The following is a 20,295-nucleotide window of genomic DNA, read 5'->3' on the forward strand; positions in this document are numbered from 1 at the left end:
CTCCAGCAGGAGTTGCTGACACTGCGTCTGTCAGTCATCAGCCTTGGTTTGGGTCCCTGATCAAAGCGGTTGTCCAGGCTGTTAAGCCGGCCCTCGTTGATCTGGGCCTCAAACCAACGGCAGCCTCGTCTCCGCTGAAGAGGAAGAGAGGAGTAGGCTTCGTGGTGACTTCTCTTGGGGTTAAACTGGCTCCGAAGAAGTACATCAGGAAGGCCCCTTCCCCCTCTCAGACGCTTTTTCCTTCTCCTGTGGACGAAGCCTTTCTGTCCTCAGGAGAATCCAGCGAGGGGAGACATTCTCCCACGGCACCAATGGGAGGAACCCCAACTCGAGGAAGAGAATCGTCCCGTGTGGGGGCAGAGAGGAGCCCTCAGATTTCCTTACTGGAGTCCTGTATCCCTCCTAGGAGAGAGCCCAAGGACTCGAAGACAGTTCCAAAGTCTTCTTCCCGTCGACCAGAGCTGGCAAGACCCCAGGAGAACGTCCACGTGTCCCCCCAAGTAGAGCAGCTGGGGACAGGAGACTTTGCGGCCAGTTCACCAGGAGGAGAGCAGCATGAGTCGGAGCATGCCTTCTGGCAGGTCCTGAATTTGATGAGGCAACTCAACAGGTTTAAGGACCCGGAGACCGCCCCTCGCGAAGGCAAGGATACGGTCTTGGACCAAGTCTACGGAACTCAAAACCTCCAAAGGCCAGTGCAGCTCTGCCCTTGTCCCAGGGGGTGAAGAGCGCCAGAGACAAGGTTGAGGGCCAGCTCTCCGAACTCACCTCCTCCAGCCGTTCCTCAGCCGGTAACAAACTCCTCCCACCTCCTCGTGTACAGCAGAGGAGGTACTTCGAGATCATGGGGGAGCCTTGTTTAGCTCTTCCTCTTCACCATTCTGTGGAAGAGCTTACCAGGGGAATTTCTCTTGAGAAACTCTCCGCCCGGCAGGTGACATTCTCGGCTACGGAGATCTTGAGCCAGGAGAAAGTCGCAAAGTGTGCCATGCAGGCCACTTCATGGCTGGATGTCTGGCTGGGGTCTCTGGGCATCCTGTTGCAATCCGAGGACTTGTCCAAGGAGAGCACCAGGAAGGTCATGGAGACTTTCCTCCTCTCGGGCACGTGCACCATCGAGTTTCTGGCTCACCAAGTTTCGAACTTGTGGGCAAACTCGATTTTGAAGCGTCGTGATGCAGTGACCGAGAGGTTCCACTCGAAAGTCCCAACTGTGGATGTCTGCAAGCTCAGACACTCTTCCATCCTTGGAAAGAGCCTGTTTGAGCCCAAGGATGTGGAACGGACAGCTGAGGGGTGGAGGAAGTCGAATCACGTGTTGCTTCTCCAAAGGGCTCTTACGTCCAGACCCTACAAGCCTCCAGCACCTCAACAACAACAGCCTCGTCAGACTAGGACGTCGAAACCGGCTCCAGCTGCAAAGGCAAAGGTGTCTAAACGGTAGTAGGACATGATGCTGAATGCACTTATGCCGAAAGACAAGAGGCCGAAGCCAAGAAGCCGAACAGTCATGAAGCCGAACGGACAAGAAGCCGAACAGTCATGAAGCCGAACGGACAAGAAGCCGAACAGTCATGAAGCCGAACGGACAAGAAGCTGAACATTCATGAAGCCGAACGGACAAGAAGCTGAACATTCATGAAGCCGAACAGTCATGAAGCCGAACGGACAAGAAGTCGAACAGACATGAAGCCGAACGGACAAGAATCCGAACAGTCATGAAGCCGAACGGACAAGAAGCCGAACAGACATAAAGCTGAATGGACAGGATAAAGAATGGATAATTTAGTTTCACGACACATTCAGTTTTATGAGGTATAATTAATAAGAACTCGGAAGCATTTTATGCAACTTTTTTATTGGAACAATGTCATTCAAATGTAAAATTATTTAAATGATTATAAATCACAACATAATAATGAAGAAAAACTAACTTTTATTTAACTAAAAATTTAAATATTTCTTAATCACAAAATAAAAATGGAGAAAAAATAACAAATTTAACAATAAATTTGAATGGAGAAAAAAACAACTTTTATTTAACTAAAAATTGTATGCTCAGGCACGTAAGAAACCAAGACCGTCTTCTTTGTTATACGAATTTTGTTGATGGCGTCATATTTTTTGGTTGTCCACGAAATATCGATTCCCATAGATCCTTGTTCAATTAGAACTTCATTTGTAGCTTGTTCTTTCCTTATAATTCTAAGAAGCTTGGGTATTGTGGGATACACTAGATTAAGTCTTTCTTTTTGAAAGCCGCATGCCAACCTTCAAGAGAATTGTTAGTTCTGGGTAAATTATCCATAACTCGAGAGTGCACAGACTATAATTCTACATCGAAAATAGCCTTCCTTCTCCTTCCTCGTTGAACTACTCCTAACCATGTTCGCTCAAAATAAACTAGAAAGTCGCTTATCATTTCTTCGATTGCGGGATATAATTGATCAATGAATTTGTCTAATAATTCTTGAATATCTGCTGGTGGAGCAAAAGCAAGAGCCTGCAATTGTTTAATTAGGTGTGCATTATCAGGTTCAGCATACCAGTTTTGCAGTCCACAGGCTTGAATGTTGCGCCAAATGCATTGGCCAAAATGAAAAAAGCAACCTGAAATTGATGTTTGTTCCGTAACCGAAATACAAACCACGCTATTTACATTGGGTTTACTTTCGGCGTAGCTGAAATTGACGAGCCAATAGAATTTTAACGAGGGTTAACTACCCCCGCGCTAGTTAGCAAGTGGGTAGGGGAAGGGGTAGCTTGCTACCCCTCTCCACCCCCCCACACACACCGATGAGTTGTCTCACTTCACTTTTGGCTCGAACGATGTGCAGACGTGTCTATCTCTCGTCCTCACTTTTACCAGCCTTAATCTTTTTTATGCTTTTCCTCAGACTTGTGTGTTTGGAAGTTGGCCTCGCCCTTTATCACTATCATGCACAAGTGCCCTGGACTCTCCAGCCGCCCCTGTGGTACCTTCGTATCGGCGGTCGAAACGGATCCCCACACCCTTTGCACGCAGTGTCGAGGTCAACGGTGTGATAAGGAATTAACTTGTAGTGAGTGCAGGGAGTGGTCTACCTCTCAGTGGGAGAGGTTTGCCCGGCGGCGTAAGAAGAAGTCCAAGAGAGACCTTCCTCCTTCAAGGGTTGCCTTGAAAGAGGAAGGCTCCAGGGACTCTTCTTCCGCCGCCCAAACCTCCTTCGAAGCACCCGCTCGGCCGGCCTCTCGTGAGAGACCGCCGAGTGGTAGCGTAGACCCTTGTTCTGTTTCTCGATCTCGGGGTGCGGGAGAGGGCGTCGCCTCCCATAGCGGGGCGGCTCCCCCTCCTCCTCCGGGGGAGGATTTTGATTCTCATTATGATGACCCTAATGCCGTGTCTAATGATGATCTCTTTCAGCTTTGGGCTTCCTTGGGGCTTAAGGGCTTGCCCTCCAAGGAAGCCCTGTTTGACCTTATCCAGTTGGGGGCCGCTGTCAAACAGTCGCCGGTGATAGCAGAGGTAGACCCTCTGTTTATTGTCGACGTGGTTGTGGCAGAGGCTTCCGACGGGTCTGGTCAAACCTCTGCTGTGGCTGATGTTGCGGACGTTGCTGAAGGCCCTCTTCTCCCTTCTGAACATCCTTCGAAGGGGAAGGTGGGTCCCATGGTCTCTCCTGCAGGTACGCCTCCCCCTCGGGGGAGCGCACTGACAGAGACTCCTCTTCGGAGGACCGACGATCCTGATGACCTCCCTTGTGGCCGCCTTCGCCGTAAGGCTCGTCGTCCTCTTCGCCGCAGGGGCCTCCCGTCTCCCTATAAGGGAGTCAAGAGGCGCCTCTTCGAGTCGTCACCACCTCCTTCCTCTGATGAGGATTCTCGTCGGGAGCAGACCGTAGCAGCCACGTCCGGTGATCGCTCGCGATTTCCTATGCCTACCAGACCTTCCACCTCCGGCGCAGATGCGCAGCAGGCGCCTTCTAATCTCGTCATCCGACGGGCAATGGTCCCTTCGGGGCAAAGGGATGTCTCCCACGGTGTGGGGGCTTCCCTTGCGGGTCAGGGTTCCTCTGTGTGCCCAACTGCGCGTTCGCGCGCAGTAGCGTGTAAGTGCTCTCCAGAGTTGCAGCCACCTGACTCGCCGCGTCAGCGCTCACCTGCTTGTCAACGTTCGCCTGCTCGCCAGCGCTCTTCTGACCGTCAGTTCTCTCCTGCTTGCCAGCGCTCTCCTGTTAGCAGTCAACACCCTCCTGTTCCTGTTGCGCGCCCAGCGCGCCAGCGGTCTCCTGAGCGCACACGATCTCCTGCTCGTCAGCGAGCACCTGCGCACCTTGTTCCTGATGCGCGCCAACGCTCGCCCACGCGCCCTAGATCTTCGGATCTGGACGCGGGCAAGGACCTGACTCCTCCTCGCCCACGCGTTCATGTTCGTCCATCTTCACCTGCGCAACAGCACGCATGCTCTCCAGCGCGCACTTCAAGAGTTACTGGGCGCCCACACGCCCACGCGCCTTCATATCCTAAGCCCGTCCGCGAGCGTTCGCCCTTGCGCGTCGCCGCGCCACCTGATCCTGCGCCCCAGCAGTCTACGCGTCGACACCCTCCTGCGCGCCAGCGATCTCCTGCGCGCCAGCGATCTCCTGCGCGCCAGCGATCTCCCGCGCGTCAGCGTTCTCCCGCACGCCAGCGATCTCCAGAGCTTCTGCGATCTCCTGAGCGCCCGTGCGATCCATCGCCTGCGCGCAAGAAGCGCTCTCCTACGCGCCACCTTGACCTAGATCGCCGTAAGTCTCCTACGCGCACACTCGCCAAATCGCCTGTGTGCGATCGGTCGCCTGCGCGTACTACGCGTCATCGCTCGCCAACGCGCCATCACGCGCCAACGCACCATCGCTCGCCAACGCGCCAGCGTTCGCCGACGCACCATCGCTCGCCCACACGCCACAGATCTCCAGGACGCCATCGATCTCCTGCGCCTTGCCGTTCTCCTGCGCCTTGCCGTTCTCCTGAGCAACAGCGATCTCCGCTTCCCTCACGCGCTTATTCACCTGCGCGCCCGCGCGTTCCTTCACCTACGCGCCAACGCGTCCCCTCGCCAACGCGCCCACTCGCCCACGCGCAAACGCGTCCGCGCGTTTATCCCCGCGCGACTCCGCGCCCGCGCTCCAACAGCCTCCCGCGTGCGATTCCTTGAATCTTCCTCCGCGCGAGCGCCAGCGCGACCCCCGTTCTCGCCGGGTTCCGCAGCTCGTGCCTGCGGCAGGGACGCGTGCTTCCAGATCGCCGTCAGGATCGCCACCGCGCAAGCGCAGGTCTCTCTCTCAGGACCAGGAAGAGTCGTCGGAGAGGTCTAAGCAACATTCTTCCCTTTCTTCTTTGCAGGTAGGCCCCGTTGCGTCCACTCCGAAGGGTCAGGCGATCCCCTTCCCTCCAGCGGGAATTACGGACACTGCGTCCGTATCTCGTCAGACTTGGTTTGGTCCTTTGATGAGAGCGGTGGTGCAGGCTATGAAGCCAGCCCTCGCCGATCTGGGACTCAAGCCAAGGACAGACTCGCCCCTGCTGAAGAGGAGGAGAGGAGTGGACTTCGTGGTGACTTCTCCCAGGGAGAAGTTGGCTCCTAAGAGGTCCGTCAGGAAGGCTCCATCCCCTTTGCAGTCGTTTTCTCCTTCTCCTGTGGACGAGGCCTTTCCGTCCTCAGGAGAGTCCAGCGAGGCGAGGACCTTTCCCTCGGCACCAAGGGGAGAGACCCCTCCCCAAGGAGGAGAAGTGACTCGCGTGGAAGGTACCGTCCAGACCTCTTTGCTGGAGTCCTGTATCCCGCCAGGAGGGAACCCAAGGACTCACAGACAATTCCGAAGTCGTCTTTGCGGATTCGTCAGGAGCCAACCAGACCCCGGGAAAACGTCCACGTGTCTCCCCAAGAAGAGCCTCTGGGGACAGGAGACTTAGCTGCCAGTCCACAGGGAGGAGAGCAGCATGAGTCTGAGCACGCTCAACAGGTTCAAGGACCCGGAGATCGCCCCTTGTGAAGGCAAGGACACGGTCCTGGACCAGGTCTATGGTACTCAGAAGCCCCCGAAGGCCAGCGCGGCTTTGCCCTGGTCCCAGGGGGTGAAGAGTGCCAGATACAAGGTCGACGCTCAGCTCTCAGACCTCGCCTCCTCCAGCCGTTCCTCTGCCGGGAACAGACTCCTCCCACCTCCTCGTTTACAACAGAGGAGGTACTTTGAGATCATGGGGGAGTCCAGCCTAGCTCTTCCCCTCCACCACTCGGTGGAAGAGCTTACAAGGGGAGTTCCGCTTGAGAAGCTCTCCGCCCGGCAAGTGACATTCTCTGCGTTGGAGATCCTGAGCCATGAGAAGGTCGCGAAGTGTGCCATGCAGGCCACTTCGTGGCTGGATGTCTGGCTGGGTTCTCTGGGCATCCTATTGCGCTCCAAGGACTTGTCTAAGGAGAGCAATAGGAAGGCCCTGGAGACCTTCCTCCTCTCGGGCACTCGCTCCATCGAGTTCCTGGCCCACCAGGATACCAACCTGTGGGCCAACTCGGTCTTGAAGCGTCGTGATGCGGTGACCGAGAAGTTCCACCAAAAGGTCCTCGCCGTGGATGTCTGCAGGCTCAGACACTCCTCCATCCTTGGAGGAAGCTTGGTCGAGCCCAAGGACATGGAACGCACAGCTGAGAGGTGGAGGAAGTCTAACCAAGACTCGCTCCTCCAGAGGGCCCTCGCATCTCGGCCCTACAAGCCTCCAGCTCCACAGCAACAACAACAGCAGCCTCGCAGGACACCGAAACAGGCTCCGACAGCTAAGACGAAGGTGTCTAAGCCTCAGCCCTTTCCTGTCAAGGACAAGAGAGGCGGTGAGTCCTCCAGGGGAGGCAAAACTCCTAGAGGGAGCGGCCATGGCCGTAAACGCTAGGAGTGGCAGTCCCCCCGCGTGTCCACCTGTGAGGGGATGCCTACAAAGTTGCGTGCACAGGTGGCAGCAACATGGGGCCGATTCTTGGACAATCTCCGTGATCGGCCAAGGTTATCGCGTCCCATTCACGACATCTCAACCTCCCCTGACAGCGAATCCAGTGTCGTTGAGCTCCTATGCCATGGGATCGGCAAAGGGGCTAGCCCTTCGAGCAGAAGTCGAGACCATGCTCAAGAAGGATGCTCTCCAGGAGGTCGTCGACGGCTCCTTAGGCTTCTTCAGTCAACTCTTTCTTGTAAAGAAGGCGTCTGGAGGCTGGAGACCCGTCATCGACCTCTCGGCTCTGAACAAGTTTGTCAAGCAAACTCCGTTCAGCATGGAGACAGCGGACACGGTCAGACTTGCAGTGAGACCACAAGACTTCATATGCACACTGGATCTGAAGGACGCGTACTTCCAGATCCCAATCCATCCATCTTCCAGGAAGTACTTGGGATTCAGCCTAGACAGCAAGACCTACCAGTTCAAGGTACTGTGCTTCGGTCTCTCCACAGCACCTCAGGTATTCATGGGCGCACAAGAACGGCATCCGTCTCCTCCGATATCTGGACGACTGGCTGTTCCTGGCAGACTCGGATTCGACCCTTCTTCGGCACCGAGACAGGCTTCTGGGACTTTGCCAAGATCTAGGGATCATGGTAAATCTCGAGAAGTCCTCTCTGCAGCCGTACCAGCGACTGGTTTATCTAGGTATGTTATTAGACACCAATCTCCACAAAGCCTTTCCATCAGACGACAGGATAGCAAGGCTGAGGAGGGTGGCAGAACCCTTCCTCAGGCGGGAAGAGCTTCCAGCCCAATCATGGTTGCGTCTTTTAGGTCACCTAGCCTCCCTGGCCCGTCTGGTCCCGAACGGCCGTCTCAGGATGAGATCCCTGCAATGGCGGCTCAAGTCCCGGTGGAGTCAGGGCTCCGATTCCCCGGACTCTCTGGTCCCGATAGGACACGGAACAGGCGGACCTGCAGTGGTGGCTGATCGACGAGAACCTACGAAAGGGAGTGGATCTTCTTGTCCTTCCCCCGGATTTGACGCGGTTTTCGGATGCGTCAAAAGAAGGGTGGGGAGCCCACATTCTGAACCAGATGATCTCAGGCCTTTGGTCAGAATCAGAAAAGTACCAGAAAATCAACCTGCTAGAGATGAAGGCCGTATATCTGGCTCTTCAGCAGTTCCAACGGACCCTGGCGGGCCACTCCATGGTGGTGATGAGCGACAACACCACGGTAGTGGCTTATATCAACAAGCAGGGAGGTACTTTTTCACAACATCTATCCCATCTTGCGGTAGAGATTCTGAGGTGGACCGAAGTCCACTCGATAACATTATCAGCTCGCTTCATTCCTGGCAAGAGGAATGTGCTCGCCGACAGTCTGAGCAGGGCTTCGCAGATAGTGAGTACCAAGTGATCTTTGGATCCTCTAGTAGCCAAAAAAGTCCTGACTTTGTGGGGTTCCCCGACGGTGGACCTGTTCGCGACAGCCTTGAATTTCAATACTGCTCCCAAGTCCCAGACCCCAAGGCCCTCTGGCAAGATGCTTTCCAACAACGGTGGGACAACATCGACGTGTACGCCTTCCCACCGTTCTGTCTGATGAGAAGGGTGCTCAACCGGACCAGACTATCGGTCAACCTGTCTATGACCCTGATAGCTCCGCTATGGCATCGCGCAAAATGGTTCCCGGAGCTTCCAAGAGAACTTCCCCCACGACACGAGCTACTCAGACAACCACATTGCAACATCTTCCACAAAGCCGTAGCCTCGCTTCGACTTCACGCCTGGAGACTATCCAGCGTCTCTTCACGGAGAGAGGCTTTTCGCAACAGGTTGCGGAGAGAATGTCTCGTCACCTGCGAAAGTCCTCTGCGGGAGTCTACCAGGCGAAGTGGAGAGTCTTCTGTGGTTGGTGTCGTGGGAGGGGTATCTCTCCACTCGATGCCTCTATTCCAGCAATAGCAGAGTTTCTCGTTTATTTGCGGGAGGAAATGCGCCTTTTTGTCTCGGCGGTGAAAGGCTATCGCTCAGCCTTAAGCCTGGCTTTTAGGCTGAAAGGAGTGGACATTTCTTCCTCGCTAGAACTCTCTCTACTCATACGTAGCTATGAGCTTACCTGCCCTCAGTCGGAAGTGAGACCTCCTCCATGGAACGTGGTTCGGGTTCTCAGGGCTCTTAAGAGACCTCCATTCGAACCATTACGCCAGGCCTCTGATTGCCACCTGACTTGGAAGACGGCTTTCCTACTCGCGTTGGCCTCTGCCAAACGAGTTAGTGAACTTCATGGTCTCTCGTAGAACTTCATGGTCTCTCGTACGACATCGCACATTCAAGGGGATGGGGGGAGGTAACGTTCAGGTTCGTCCCTGAGTTTGTTGCCAAGACTCAGAACCCTGGAGTGCCGGACCCACGGTTCGACTCCTTCAGGGTCACTAGTCTCCGTTCTGTAACAAGTGACCCAGACCATCTGCTATTATGCCCAGTGAGGATTCTGAGACGCTACTTGAAGAGGACAGCTGCAGTTCGTCCCCGCGTGCATGCGTCGTTTGTAAGCACAGGCAGGACGAAGAGGAGGGTCACCAAGAACACCATCTCGGCTTGGATTCGAAGGGTCATCCACCACGCCTTGAATCCTGACCCTCCTCCATCACGTCGCCCTAGGGCACACAACGTCAAGGGCATCACTACGTCCCTGGCCTTCAAGAGAAACTTCTCTGTGACGCAGGTGCTACAAGCTGGGGTCTGGAAGCGTCAAACGACCTTCACAGCCCACTACCTGCAGGACGTGACCCACAGGAGCCTCGATACCTTTTCTATCGGCCCTGTGGTGGCTGCACAACAGCTGGTCTAACTTCAATCTCCTTAATGGACAAGTAGCAGAAGGTTGAGGGCGTTGTTACCCGGTTTTAGTGTGCGTGAATGAAAGAGTATGTCTGGCCCTTACTTCTTTCTTCATCCTCCCCTCTCTTGGGGAAAGCAGCATCCTGGTCTCCGCATAGCTGACCTCAATCTCTGCATGTAAACCATGCTCCCTTGTGTTCCTAGTATTAAGTTAATACTGTCGCGTCCCCCAAACCCTGACGAGGTGGTATGTGGAACGTCCTAGCCTAGATTCCCATCTAAAGGACTTCAGGTCAACTTCCTAGGACGAGTTACACTCTATTCCTCCACACACAACTTATGTAGGCCACACGTTCCTTGCGGAGCAAGGAACTTGTGAGGCGCAGGGACTCCTTTTCTCGAGTGCTACTCACTCGGATTCTGAGTCCCCGGGTAAAGCCAAAGCCAGTAAGGCTGGGGACTTTCCACCCTTCCTAAGGGGTAAGTCACCCAATGTAAATAGTGTGGTTTGTATTTCGGTTACGGAACAAATGACAAATTCGGAGATAATTTGTATTTTTCCTAACCATACAAACCTTAGCTATTTACACTTATTTGCCCGCCAACCCTTTTCCCCAAGACAACTCCTACCTTTAAGTGAGGTGAGACAACTCACTGGTGTGTTGGGGGGGAAGGGTAGCAAGCTACTCCTTCCCCTACCCCCTTGCTAACTAGTGTGGGGTTAGTTAACCCTCGTTAAAATTTTATTGGCTCATCAATTTCAGCTACGCCGAAAGTAAACCCAGTGTAAATAGCTAAGGTTTATATGGTTAGGAAAAATACAAATTATCTCCGAATTTGTCATGTTTGGAAAATTTGTCTTAACACTGTTAATTACTGCTTTTTCGAAATCTACTGCTATAGAAGTAGGATCATTTACTCCGCTGTTTTTTCGAAAATTAAAAATTTCATTGTAGGTACGTTCGTGCTTATTACTTGTTATACAATAAACTAAAGGTAATGTCTTGTTTTCTGAAAAAAGTGCGTGAATGGTATATAATTGTTTCCCTAATGGGGCAGAGTCGAATGTTCCATCTCCGAACCACGTTTGCTTTTTTGATAAAGGTCCAAATTTGTTTGGGTAGAATAGATAACAACGGCATCACTTTCATGCATCAAAAAGTTTTCTCCTCGTTGTTACGTCTAAATCTTCCTCTATTTTTCTTGCTCTTCGTATGGTTCTTTGAAGTGTTTGTGGCTTGGGTAGGGCTCCAGCAACACTAGGTGGCAATTCTTCCGTTGCATTCCTAATTATGCTGCTCGTAACTTCACCCAAATGCTCAGCTGTACTCTTCATTCCATTGCATATTTTAAGAACAGAATTCGTAGCCCCATCAGGAGGATGAGAATGATTACACACAGAACTTTGTATTCCATCATCAATTATTTTTGCGTTTTTCACACCGCCAATATGTTGTGCCAGTAGCTGTTTTATCCACAATGTAAACATAACCGCTTAAAAGAAGTTTTTTGCCTCCTCGTCCTGTTTTAACGAACTCCATGATCAATCTGAAGGGATAGAAAATATTGAAAACAAGAAACTGAAGGGAAAGAAAATTTTCAAAAACAAAAATAGAAAAAGTAATTTTCCTTTGTTGACATCTGGTAATTGTTTTCCTTTTTGAGGCTTATGGTTGTTTGCTAATTTATGGTAGCTGGCTATTTTACGACAAACCAAGAATTTTTTCAATATTATTCATTCTGTCCGTTTGGCTTTATGTCTGTTCGGCTTCTTGTCCGTTCGGCTTCATGACTGTTCGGCTTCCTGTCCGTTCGGCTTCTTGGCTTTGGCCTCTTGTCTTTCGGCATAAGTGCGTTCGGCATCATGTTTGCACACGGTCTAAACAGCAGCCCTTTCCTGTCAAGGACAAGAAGGGCGGAAAGTCCTCCAGGGGAGGCAGGAATCCTAGGGGGAGCGGCCGAGGCCGCAAACGCTAGGATTGGCAATCCCCCTGCATGTACACCAGTGGGGGGATGCCTAAACAGTTGCACGTTCAGGTGTCAGCAACTCAGGACCGATTCCTGGATGATCTCCGTGATCAGCCAAGGATATCGCGTCCCGTTCATAACATCTCTACCTCCCCTGACAGCGAATCCAGTGTCGTTGAGCTCCTATGCCATGGGATCGGCAAAGGGGCTAGCCCTTCGGGCAGAAGTCGAGACCATGCTCAAGAAGGATGCTCTCCAAGAGGTCGTCGACGGCTCCCCAGGCTTCTTTAGTCAACTCTTTCTTGTAAACAAGGCGTCTGGGGGCTGGAGACCCGTCATCGACCTCTCAGCCCTGAACAAGTTTGTCAAACAAACTTCGTTCAGCATGGAGACAGCAGAGACGGTTAGACTTGCAGTTAGACCGCAAGACTTCATGAGCACACTGGATCTGAAGGATGCGTACTTCCAGATCCCAATCCATACGTCTTCCAGGAAGTACTTAAGATTCAGCCTAGACAACAAGATCTACCAGTTCAAGGTGCTGTGTTTCGGTCTCTCCACAGCACCGCAGGTGTTCACCAGAGTGTTCACCCTGATATCTTCGTGGGCACATAGGATCGGCATCCGTCTCCTTCGCTATCTGGACGACTGGCTGATCCTGGCAGACTCGAAGTCGACCCTTTTTCGACACCGAGACAAGCTTCTGGGACTTTGCCAAGATCTAGGGATCATGGTAAATCTCGAGAAGTCTTCTCTGCTTCCAACTCAACGATTGGTATATCTAGGCATGATATTAGACACCAATCTCCACAAAGCCTTTCCATCAGACGACAGGATAGCAAGGCTGAGGAGGGTCGCAGAACCTTTCCTCAGGCGAGGAGAGCTTCCAGCCCAATCTTGGTTACGTCTCCTAGGTCACCTATCCTCCTTGGCCCATCTAGTTCCAAACGACCGCCTCAGGATGAGATCCCTGCAATGGCGGCTCAAGTCCCGGTGGAATCAAGGCAACGATTCCCCGGACACTCTGGTCCCTATGGGACCTGCGGAACGGACGGACCTGCAGTGGTGGTTGACCGACGGAAACCTTCGAAAGGGAGTGGATCTTCTCGTCCTCCCCCCGGATTTGATGCTGTTCTCGGACGCGTCAAAAGAAGGGTGGGGGGCCCACGTTCTGAACCAAAGGATATCAGGACTATGGTCAGAATCAGAAAAGTACCTCCACATCAATCTGCTAGAAATGAAGGCTGTATATCTGGCCCTTCAACAGTTCCAACAGATTCTGGCGGGTCACTCCGTGGTGGTGATGAGCGACAACACCACGGTAGTGGCTTATATCAACAAGCAGGGAGGCACCTTTTCACAACAGCTATCCCATCTTGCAGTAGAGATACTGAGATGGACCGAAGTCCATTCGATACCACTATCAGCTCGCTTCATTCCTGGCAAAAGGAATTTGCTCGCCGACAGTCTGAGCAGAGCTTCGTAGATAGTGAGTACCGACTGGTCTTTGGATCCTCTAGTAGCCAACAAATTCGTGACTTTGTGGGGTTCCCCGACAGTGGACCTGTTCGCGACAGCCTTGAATTTCAAGCTGCCGCTGTACTACTCCCCAGTCCCGGACCCCAAGGCACTCTGGCAAGATGCCTTCCAACAACGGTGGGACAACATCGACGTCTACGCCTTCCCACCGTTCTGTCTGATGAGAAGGGTGCACAACAAGACCAGACTATCGATCAACCTGTCAATGACTCTGATAGCTCCGCTATGGCATCACGCAGAGTGGTTCCCAGACCTTCTGCAGCTCCTGACGGAACTCCCGAGAGAGCTTCCCCCACGACACGAGCTACTCAAGCAACCACACTGCAATATCTTCCACAAAGTCGTAGCATCGCTTCGACTTCACGCCTGGAGACTATCCAGCATCTCCTGACAGAGAGAGGCTTTTCGCAACAAGTTGCGGAAAGGATGTCTCGACACCTGCGAAAGTCATCTGCAGGGGTCTACCAGGCGAAGTGGAGAGTCTTCTGTGGTTGGTGTCGTGGGAGGGGTATCTCTCCCCTCGATGCCACTATTCTAGCAATAGCGGAGTTTCTTGTAAATTTGCAGGAGGAAATGCGCCTTTCGGTCTTGGCGGTGAATGGCTATCGCTCAGCCTTAAGCCTGGCCTTCAGGCTGAAAGGAATAGACATTTCTTCCTCGCTGGAACTTTCTTTGCTCATACGAAGCTACGAACTTACCTGCCCTCAGTCGGAAGTGAGACCTCCTCCATGGAACGTGGTTCGGGTTCTTAGGGCTCTTAAGAGACCTCCGTTCGAACCATTATGCCAGGCTTCTGATCGTCACCTGACTTGGAAGACGGTGTTCCTGCTCGCTCTGGCCTCGGCCAAGTGTGTCAGTGAACTTCATGGTCTCTCGTACGACGTCGCCCATTCAAGGGGATGGGGGGGAGGTAACGTTCAGGTTCGTCCCTGAGTTTGTTGCTAAGACTCAAAATCCTGGAGTCCCGGACCCTCGGTTCGACTCCTTCAGGATTTAGAGTCTTTGTTCTGTAACAGATGACCTAGACCATCTCCTACTATGCCCAGTAAGGAGTCTGAGGATTTATCTTAAAAGAACAGCTGCAGTTTGTCCTCGCGTGCAAGCCCTGTTTGTGAGCACAGGAAGGACGATGAGGAGGGTCACCAAGAATACCATCTCAGCCTGGATTCGAAGGGTCGTCCATCATGCCCTGAATCCAGACCCTCTTCCGTCACATCGCCCTAGAGCACACGATGTCAGAGGCATCGCAACATCCCTGGCATTCAAGAGGAACTACTCTGTGATGCAGGTGCTACAAGCTGGAGTCTTGAAGCGTCAAATGACCTTCACAGCCCACTACCTGCAGGACGTGACCCACAGGAGCCTCGATACTTTCTCTATCAGCCCTATGGTGGCTGCACAAAAGCTGGTCTAACCTCAGGCTCCTTAATGGACAGGTAGCAGAAGGTTGAGGGCATTGTTACCCGGTTTTAGACTGCATGAAAGAAAAAGTATGTCTGGCCCTTACTCTTTTCTTCATCCTCCCCTCTCTTGGGGAAAGCAGCATCCTGGGTTCTCTGCATAGCTGACCTCAAACCACTGCAGGTAAACCATGCTTCCTTGTGTTCCTGGTATTAATATGATACTGTTACGTCCCCCATACCCTGACGAGGTGGTATTGGGAACGTCCTAGCCTAGAATTCCATCTAAAGGACTTCAGGTCAACTTCCTAGGACGAGTCACACTTCATTCCTTGACACACAAGCTTATGTAGGCCGCACATTCCTTGCGGAGCAAGGAATTTGCGAGGTGCAGGGATTCCTTTTCTCGAGTGCTACTCACTCGGATTCTGAGTCCCCGGGCAAAGACAAAGCCAGTAAGGCTGGGACTTTCCACCCTACCTAAGGGTTAAGTCACCCTATGTAAATAGCGGGGTTTGCATTTCGGTTACGGAACAAATGACAAATTCGGAGATAATTTGTATTTTTCCTAACCATACAAACATTAGCTATTTACACATATTTGCCCGCCAGCCCTGTCCCCCGTGAAGTCCTACCTCTAAGCGAAGTGAATCAGTTCACCGGTGTGTGAGGGGGGAGGGGTAGCTAGCTACCCCTCCCCTACCCCCTCGCTGACTAGCGAGAGGGTAGTTAACCCTCGTTAAAAATCTAATGGCTCGTCATTTCAGCTACGCCGAAAGTAATACCCTATGTAAATAGCTAAGGTTTGTATGGTTAGGAAAAATACAATTTTCAATATTAATCTTACCCGATGATCATGTAGCTGTCAACTCCGTTGCCCGACAGAAATCTACGGTCGGGATACGCCAGCGATCGCTATCCAGGTGGGGGTGTGATCAACAGCGCCATCTGTGGTCAGGTACTCAAGTACTTCTTGTCAACAAGACCTCAATTTTTCCTCTGTCGTGCCGCCGGCAAGACCTACATGGATACGCTGTTGATTTTGGAGTCTTTTGTTCACGTTTTGGTGATGTATTTGCTCTGAAATTTAGCCTTCGCTGTTCAGGAAGCTTTATCCTTAGCTTAGCAAGCTTTTGGAATTAATTTGATTCATTGGTTAACGATCTTTGCTTAATTTTGGAATTCCCCTTTGACTACCTCTAAATTCAAGATGTCTGACCATTCCCAAGTTCCTAAATACAGACAGTGTAGTGTTAGGACTTGTACTAGGCGTCTTCCGAAGGCCTCTATAGATCCTCACACCGTATGTTCCAATTGTAGGGGAAAATCCTGTCAATTGGAAGATCGATGTGGGGAATGTGCTGGGCTTTCGGAATTCGATTTTAATGAATTCCTCAGATATGCACGTAGGTTAGAGAAGGAGAGAGATAGGAGGAGTTCTTCTCGCTCTGTGGATTTTTCCTCTCCCCATGCCCCTCAACCTTTTCCTTCCCCTGTGGTGGTGACTCCCGAACCTGCTACGAGTGCTCAGCCTGCAATGGCTGATATGTTGCGTGCCATTCAGGCTCTCGGTGATAAGGTGGAGTCGTTGGTTAGTGACCGCAATCAGCTCTTGGCAGATGTCAGAGAGCTGAAAGCGAAGAGTGCAGTGGGAAGTGTTAGTGCTAGTGATGTGCATAGTGTCAGTGTCAGTGTTGCGCATGAGGGTACATCTGTGCGTGCCAGTTGTCCTCCCAGTCCGGGACCTCTTGCAAGCTCCCAAGCCCAGGGGAGAAGCAATGTCGAAGGACCAAAGGGTTCGGCAGGCCTTGATCGGCGCACGGATGTATCCTCAGTGGTTGCGGACGCATCTGCTAAGGATCGTCCCTTCCACTCCCAGACGAATGAGCCCTTACATTCCTCGTCTGTGGAAGAGGTTTCCAGGAGGAAACGGTGGACCAAGGTCTCACGACCGCTCAAACGTAAGGTCCCTTCCGAGCTAGTCCAACGGCCCAGGTGTAGCCACTGGGTCAGTTCGGACTCGCCGCAGTCATCTGATGACTGCACACCTCCCAAGAGAGGTAGAGTGGTCCCTCAACAGGCCTCTGCTCCGTCTGTTGTTGCTCCAACCACAGTAGACCCTAAGTGGTCCATGCTGCAGACTATGCAGTCTCAGCTTGCGGCTTTTATGCAGGAGTATCATGCCGAGAAGGTTAACACCTCTCCTGTTAACCTACAACCCGCAGAGGTTGTGCGCTCAGCAGATACTGCGGCTGCCTGCTCCCTCACCCCACCTGTGGGAGCTCCTCCACCGATGCGCAGTCCTCACTGCCAGACGCATGTTCTTGCTGCACCATCTGCTAACATGCGTGAGCTGCCGCATCAGGAGTTGCCGGGTTCCAGCACTATGCGGCATTCTCCTCAGCCCATGCAGCATGCTCTGCAGACCTTACAGCATGCTCCGCATACCATGCAGCATGAGCCGCATACCTTACAGCATGCTCTGCATACCATACCGCATGCTCCGCATACCATGCAGCATGAGCCGCATTCCTTACAGCATGCTCTGCATACCATACCGCATGCTCCTCAGCCCACCGCAGACCCTCCCACACACCAGCCCTCTGCTTTTGTTGTTGCCAGCTCGCAGACTGTCCAGCAGAGGCATGATGATGGATCCGCAGGTACGCATGCACCCGTTCTGCAGGATTCAGCCGTTCAGCTTGCTGCTCTGCCTTTGCCACTCACAACTCAACTTTCGGATGATGATGTATCGGATGATGAAGCTGCTCATCTGGATGATCCTCTCTCTGATGTTGAAGGACACAAGTCTTCGCCACCCTCCTTAGACTTTCGCAAAGTCCTTGCTTTGTTCAGGGATTTGTATCCTGAACACTTTGTGTCTGCAACCCCTCGTTCTCCTCCCTCCGAGTTTGCTCTGGGCATGCAGTCTGCTGCGCCTGCCTTCACCAAGCTTGTTCTCGCCAGATTATCTAGGAGAGCTTTGAGGGTTATGGGGGACTGGTTGCATTCCAAGAAGCAACTGGGAAGGACCTCTTTTGTGTTTCCTCCTCCCAAGCTGGCTTCTAAGTCGAGCGTCTGGTATGCCACGGGAGAGGAACCTGGCTTGGGGGTTCCTGCCTCTGCCCAGGCCGACTTCTCAAGTCTGGTTGACTCTCCCCGCAGGTTGGCTATGAGACGTTCGAAGATCTGCTGGTCCTTTTCCGATCTTGATCATATGTTGAAGGGAGTCTTTCGTGCCTTCGAGATATTCAACTTCCTCGATTGGTGTTTGGGAGCCTTAAACAGGAAGACTTCCCCTTCAGATAAGGACTCGGCCATGCTGATCATGTCTAGCATGGACAAGGCAATTAGGGATGGGTCTGGTGAACTTGCTGCTTCATATGTATCAGGAGTCCTCAAGAAGAGAGAACATCTGTGCTCCTTCTTATCTGCTGGTATCACTCCTTGCCAGAAGTCAGAGTTGCTGTTTGCTCCTCTCTCCAAGTGTCTGTTTCCGGAGGAGTTGATTAAGGGGATGGCTGCCTCTCTTATCCAGAAGGATACTCATGACCTCATGGCTTCTTCTGCACGTAAGGCTAAAACCTTACCTTCCGTGCCTAGACCCTTCCGCCCTACAGCAGTTGATACACCTGCTTCTAGGTTCATCCCTCCCTTTCGTGGCAGAACCTCCAGCAGAGGAGGTACCCGTGCAGACAGTCACCGTGGCAAGTCCAAGAACGGTTCCAAGTCTGGAGAATCTCAGATGGACTATGGATCTGACCAAGGAACTGGGCCTCCTGGTCAATTTAGAGAAGTCCCAGCTCGTCCCATCCCAGACCATTGTTTACCTGGGTATGGAGATTCAGAGTCGAGCTTTTCGGGCTTTTCCGTCGGCCCCAAGGATCAACCAAGCCCTAGAGTGCATCCAGAGCATGCTGAGAAGGAACCGATGCTCAGTCAGGCAGTGGATGAGTCTAACAGGGACACTTTCATCGCTGGCCCTGTTCATCGAGTTAGGGAGACTCCACCTCCGCCCCCTTCAGTATCATCTAGCTGCTCACTGGATAAAGGACATGACGCTAGAGACGGTCTCAGTTCCTGTTTCCGAAGAGATGAGGTCTACTCTAACGTGGTGGAAGAACAGCATTCTTCTCAAAGAAGGTCTATCTTTAGCTGTTCAGACCCCCGACCACCGTCTCTTCTCGGACGCATCAGACTCGGGCTGGGGTGCGACATTGGACGGACAGGAATGCTCGGGAACATGGAATCAGGAGCAAAGGACACTTCACATCAATTGCAAGGAGTTGTTGGCGGTTCATCTGGCCTTGTTAAACTTCAAGTCCCTCCAGCTAAACAAGGTGGTGGAGGTGAACTCCGACAACACCACAGCCTTGGCTTACATCTCCAAGCAGGGGGGGACTCATTCGAGGAAGTTGTTCGAGATCGCAAGGGACCTCCTCATTTGGTCAAAAGATCGAAAGCTCACGCTGGTAACGAGGTTCATTCAGGGCGATATGAATGTCATGGCAGATCGCCTCAGCCGGAAGGGTCAGGTCATCCCCACAGAGTGGACCCTTCACAAGAATGTTTGCAGCAGACTTTGGGCCCTGTGGGGTCAGCCAACCATAGATCTGTTCGCTACCTCGATGACCAAGAGGCTCCCATTGTATTGTTCTCCGATTCCAGACCCAGCAGCAGTTCACGTGGATGCCTTTCTGCTGGATTGGTCCCATCTCGACCTGTATGCATTCCCGCCGTTCAAGATTGTCAACAGGGTACTTCAGAAGTTCGCCTCTCACAAAGGGACACGGCTGACGTTGGTTGCTCCCCTCTGGCCCGCGAGAGAATGGTTCACAGAGGTACTGCAATGGCTGGTCGACGTTCCCAGGACTCTTCCTCTAAGAGTGGACCTTCTGAGTCAACCTCACGTAAAGAAGGTACACCCAAGCCTCCACGCTCTTCGTCTGACTGCCTTCAGACTATCGAAAGACTCTCAAGAGCTAGAGGCTTTTCGAAGGAGGCAGCCAGAGCGATTGCCAGAGCAAGGAGGACATCCACTCTCAGAGTCTATCAGTCTAAATGGGAAGTCTTCCGAAACTGGTGCAAGGCCAATGCAGTTTCCTCAACCAGTACCACTGTAACCCAGATTGCTGACTTCCTGTTACATCTAAGGAACGTTAGATCCCTATCAGCTCCTACGATCAAGGGTTACAGAAGTATGTTGGCAGCGGTTTTCCGCCACAGAGGCTTGGATCTTTCCACCAACAAAGATCTACAGGACCTCCTTAGGTCTTTTGAGACCTCAAAGGAACGTCGGTTGTCCACTCCAGGCTGGAATCTAGACGTGGTCCTAAGGTTCCTTATGTCTTCTAGATTTGAACCGCTCCAATCAGCCTCTTTTAAGGACCTCACTTTAAAAACTCTTTTCCTCGTATGCCTAGCAACAGCTAAAAGAGTAAGTGAGATCCACGCCTTCAGCAGGAACATAGGTTTCACATCGGAAACGGCTACATGTTCCTTGCAGCTCGGTTTTTTGGCTAAAAACGAGCTTCCTTCACGTCCTTGGCCTAAATCGTTCGAGATCCCTAGCCTGTCCAACTTGGTGG

This window comes from Palaemon carinicauda, chromosome 25 (assembly GCF_036898095.1).
Source record: "Palaemon carinicauda isolate YSFRI2023 chromosome 25, ASM3689809v2, whole genome shotgun sequence".
In the NCBI taxonomy this organism is placed as follows: Eukaryota; Metazoa; Arthropoda; class Malacostraca; order Decapoda; family Palaemonidae; genus Palaemon; species Palaemon carinicauda.